This window comes from Dermacentor andersoni, chromosome 1 (assembly GCF_023375885.2).
Source record: "Dermacentor andersoni chromosome 1, qqDerAnde1_hic_scaffold, whole genome shotgun sequence".
In the NCBI taxonomy this organism is placed as follows: Eukaryota; Metazoa; Arthropoda; class Arachnida; order Ixodida; family Ixodidae; genus Dermacentor; species Dermacentor andersoni.
The window spans coordinates 339,746,972-339,751,976 of NC_092814.1; the positions used below are offsets into that span (position 1 = coordinate 339,746,972).

The following is a 5,005-nucleotide window of genomic DNA, read 5'->3' on the forward strand; positions in this document are numbered from 1 at the left end:
TTTTTCCATCTAAACCCTACGAACAAGAACGGAGGCGGCGTTGGATCCAAGCAGTCAGGCGAGCGGAGTAAGCTCCCGTCTTGTCGCCCTGTCAAGCGGTGTCGGGCTGGTTTCTAAATCAAATTTCGCGTGTATCCTTGGTTTATTCGATAGTGAAGACGGTCAGCCATGGCAGATAGTACCAAACAGCAGAATCTGCAGTCGGTATTTCGTCGGAAACAATATGAGCAATAGCATGCACCATCCGGCATATGTACCATTTTTCCTTCGCAATGTCACCGCCAAGCCCCTTCCAACGCCACCGCACCAAGTGAACGATACGAAAGGTAAAAGTTATCCATTCATTGCCAAGAATTATGTGGGAGGGAAGCTACCTTGTAATACGAGTTGTATGCGCATAGTGCCGGCGCACGCGCGACTAAGCCACCTATGTGTTTATAAAAATACGCATGCGGATGAGGAATCGGCGCTGAGATGCATCCGGCAAATTTACGTAACTTGTGCTAAATGTAGTCAGGATTGTTACAGATCAAGCAGCGGAGCACTCAAACCTTTGCTTGCGCGAGTCAGCTGATGAGATAAAGCTTTCTTCTCCATTGACTGCTGTGCCGAAGTAACATCAGATTTTTTTTATGTCTAGCCAGAGAAATATGGAATATCTTCAGGCCAACTAATACTTACGAAACCATAGCGCAGCACGACCGGAGCCATAACTGCTAGATTTGCGAGGCAGGCAGCCACGCAAGCATGTCATCGATACACGACGCAACCGTTAAAGAAACACACGTGCTCGCCGCGACGCACTGTGAAAAACATATAAAGCTTAAAAAGCTTCTTTCGTCATTTCTTCACTTGATGGCGCTAGCTTCTTTACAAAAACTGTCCACTTGAAGCGGCGCGAAAACGGAAGCATACGAATTATAATACGGCTGCGTATGTGTGTGTGTCGTCTGGTTGTGTGGCTGGAATATGCCGCGTTTCGTCGCCAGGGCGGCGTGCAACGCACTCTTTTCGACGCGCCGCCTATCCAGCGCTGGTTCCCCATAGAGCCTGTGATTTCGCACCGCAATCCATACTAAGCAGTCTCTATTCGGGTTTTAGTTTTCACAGCGCAGCTGTTTTACGATTGGTTCTGGCGGTTTTTGTGCGTAGGCTAGAAGGATAGCGGAGACCCGAGACCTAAAAGAGCTAAAGCTATACTGCAAAATTCTATCGCCGGATATGCCAGAGCTACGTTTAACCGTGAGAAGTCTGAAAATGTACTTTGATAAAAAATATCATAATAAGAAGTGGTTGCCACGGCGCCGCAATACCAGTCTTGAGCGGCACTACGCTTTTGTTTTCACGCATTTGCCGCCTCTCCTCCCCTTTCCCCCTCATCGTTCCTCTCCTATCTCGTCCACCTCTATCTCTCTCCTCCTCGCGTTCTTTTCACTGTCGCCCTCTTTAATCTTCCGCTGCGCTCTACGTTCGCTGTCATCCTTCGAATTGCTCGTTCGCTCGGTTACGAGGGACAAAGCCGACGCTCACCGTAGGAACGCAAGAGCTGCGGTCTAGAATGCCCTCAGGCCGGCTTTTCTGGTGGATAGATTCCACCGCGTAATAAACACTTCTGTATGCTAAGCAAACTCACACTTCAACGACAATAAACGGCTAAAGCTTTGTTTTGATCCCCGTTACAGAAGACAAAGCACGGAGTATGGTAAAGGGGAAGAGCACATTTATATGAAAAAAGAAAAAACGGATAACATAGATCAAAGCCAAATTTTATGAATGCCTTTGCCCCAAAAAGTTGCCATTTTCCGAAGTTGCCACATTGCCAATTTTTGGCACGAACGTAGTCCCGTTCACCTCCAGCCGGTACAGGGGAAGGACACAATGGCGGCTGACGAGCCGTGCCGTTGTCCCTGCATTTTTATTGGAAGGCGAAGGCCAAGCGGAACGGCGGCTACGGCGACCAGCCTCGTGGAGAGCGAGAGACAGCGTTCTTTTGCTCCTCACGACACGAGCTCCCTGTCAACGTGCACGACGCTGATGATGATGTTACCTGTGAGGACGCGCGAGGATGAAGATGGCGCTGCATTTGAGACAGAGGTGCTTTTGCTTTTAAAAGATCAAAATCTAACGTGGTATTGTATCTGAACCGTAAAGATAATTATTTTGTTCAATGTTATGATTAGTACAACGCTAAAAAACGGCGCAGTGCTGGCTTTCATAAGCAAGTTTCTGCATCGAACGCTTAAGCTTTTGGCGAAACGTTCTTGTATTTAATTTAGTATCTACTTGGGCATCATAAAAAGAAAGAACAAAAAAAGTATTTAGTATCTCGTGAGTTACAAGGTTAATTGTAATAAACCACAAACTTCAATGCACGCTGACACCAGTCCTTTATTGCGTACATCTTACCCTCTGCAACAGCGGCGCCTTCGCAAGATATTTTCTGGTAAGCGATCGAGGCGCGTGAGTAGAAGAAAAAGAAGAACGCAGCAGGCAGCTGCCTCGTGCACTGCGCGCCCTCCGCCATTTTGCACGCCCACTGCTACTGTCTGCCAGCAACCAGTTTCTTCGATCCACTGTTCTTTATCTAAGACAAATACGGCTAGGTTTTAGGACGCGGCCAGCGGCAAGGCCTGCTTTACCGTCGTGATATTGTCAGCGTCGAGCTGTGCCGTAGCGACGCCTCGTGTCTGTCATGACGCAAGGTTCTCAATCGGACGCCCCGGCTCTGCACCAGGATGCAGCGACGACTGGCCGCGGATTCCGCCACGCTGCTCAGCAAGACAACAGGTGCGGCGTCGCTCAGCGATCGGCAACAGCGTCCGCAAAGGACTACGCTCGGTCTCAACCTTCTTGTGGGCGCACGACACACTTCTGGCCTCCCGGGATTTTTCCTACTGGCGGCTCTCACGTGTCGGCGTTCCTTTGGTCCGGGGAGAGTTGCCCACGCGCCTTCGTCGACGGAACGGCTGACATGTGAGTATTCGTGCGTGTTCTGTAAGCGAAACGAAAGTCTTTCTGAGAGAGAATGTTGAAAAGGCAGCCTTGAGATGGATTGCTATGTGGATAGGTGGCGCTAATCTCGGTGCCACCGTACATCGGCACTGGCAGAAATCGTCGCAATAGCAATATTAGGGTTAATTTGAATATTATTCTGAGTTACCTGTAATTGTAACGGAAACCTGCGCATGTTTTGTACACTGGGTGCGTAGACTCCTGGAACTTGTTCCTGGGCAAGTTCATGGTTACTTAATTACATTTCAGGCACCGCAAAAACAATAAAAAGTACACACCACAGAGCACCTGTAGAATTTGGTTGTTTTTTTGTGGTAGCCTTAGCGCACTGACTGTGATGCTTGCAAGATACATGCTTGTTGTTTCTAAGTGGCTATTTGCAACTGGCTGGCCGCCTGCGGTAATAAAACGGACACATAATCGTGATTCGTTGGTATCTACGGTTCACGGCAGTTCTAGCATAATGGGAAGTGTCTGAATTTACGCCCAAGTGCCAAAAGCTCAATATAAGTTATATGAAGACTTCCAGTGGTCGGTAACCAACAAAACTAAAAAGAGTGATAATTTAGTTACGTCTTACTTTTGAATGATTTAAGCATTTATTGTTAAAATTCATTACTGGGTTGAACAACAATGTAGAAGTAAACAAATAAGTTATGCAGTAATCTTTAGCAACGGTGATGCAAAGGTTCCCGACTTAATGCGAAGTGTTTTTATTTCAGCGGTAAGCAGCACAGGAGAGGCGCCTCTTGTCATTCTGGCCGTGAATCGGTTGGTGCACCCCCGGCGTGGCTCTTCCCTCCAGCTTCCGCACGCAAGATGGTGGTTGACAACAGGCGTGCGGAGCTGGCAGCTGGTGCAGCGTATTGTCATCCCAGGCGACGCCTTCTCCAGCCTCGGGTTCTCGAAGCCTCCGCCCACCGCCTGACCATCGTAGCTCTACTGCGCAGTCTTAGCCGCTGTTCCAGCGGTGGGTCTTGGCGCAAGGGCGACGTGCCTCGCTTTCACTGCGCGCACAGATTTTGCGTGGCTGGCTCCGCGTATGGCGTCGAGAAGACCGCCGTTGTCCCCTTCCACGCGCGGCCCTGGCCCACGGCGAGCACCACAAGATCTTCAACACACGGGGACTTACAGTTCCGTGATGCCAGGCACTCCGCCGTCATTCTGACCATGGCGGATTAATTGTCACACAAGTTTTCATACTTTTCAAGCAGTACAAGGACGTCCCGGCTGTTGCTAGGGGCGTTAGAGGCTTCCAGAAAATCGGTTCTGCAAACTCTGACCCGGAAGCCCGACTGCGCCCTGACAATTTTGCCGATGTCGTTCCGCTCGAGGGAGCGGCGAATGACGCAACTTGTCGGTGACTTGCTCCTTTTTTGCGTAGCTTTTTCTCGTACACTCCTACTGCAACTCGTACGCAGTTCTGCCCTTATTAACGCGAAATCTTGTATTTTTCTGCTTTGAGCAAATATATTGTCACTTATGCGATGTTTGTTGACTGGCTATAATTTTTCTTGCTAAGCATTGTTTTTCGATTCTCGGAATTTACGCCTATTTGTTACGATAAAAGGCATGAGGAGGTACATCTTTACGTCATATACGCAGCGCTCGATAAATTAAGGTAAAAAAGAAGGAAAACAGGAAAAGCGGAAACACATCGAGCTGAGGTTTGTGTCCACCTCGCTTTCTCTTTTAGTGTTTATTGATCATGCGCTGCGTACATAAATAAAGTCACGATGTACCAAGTCGCTCAAATCACTAAACTTTGAATCAAGCTACTCGTTGCCTCGCTGTGGTATAAAAGTTACGTAAAGAGGAATAAATTGCCCCAGAAAGGCTGGTCAAACTTTCAACGGTAGTCGACGCAGGTCAACGGTGGACATATCTGTCAAATGCGGCCTTGTCATCCCCGGTGGATTACATTTAACACGTTATTAAGGGGACCTCACCTGCTTCCGTCGGCGGCGCTAGGCTGTAAAGGAAGAGACTGTAA

At 48.7% G+C, this 5,005-nt stretch overlaps 1 long non-coding RNA gene across 1 annotated transcript; it reads left to right on the forward strand.

The window, feature by feature from the left end:
• Positions 1 to 2,535: 2,535 nt before the first annotated feature.
• On the forward strand, positions 2,536 to 4,510 carry LOC126516423 (uncharacterized). Its single transcript, XR_011892318.1, has 2 exons — positions 2,536 to 2,973; positions 3,735 to 4,510. It is a non-coding gene; the product is annotated as an uncharacterized lncRNA (long non-coding RNA).
• Positions 4,511 to 5,005: the final 495 nt, after the last annotated feature.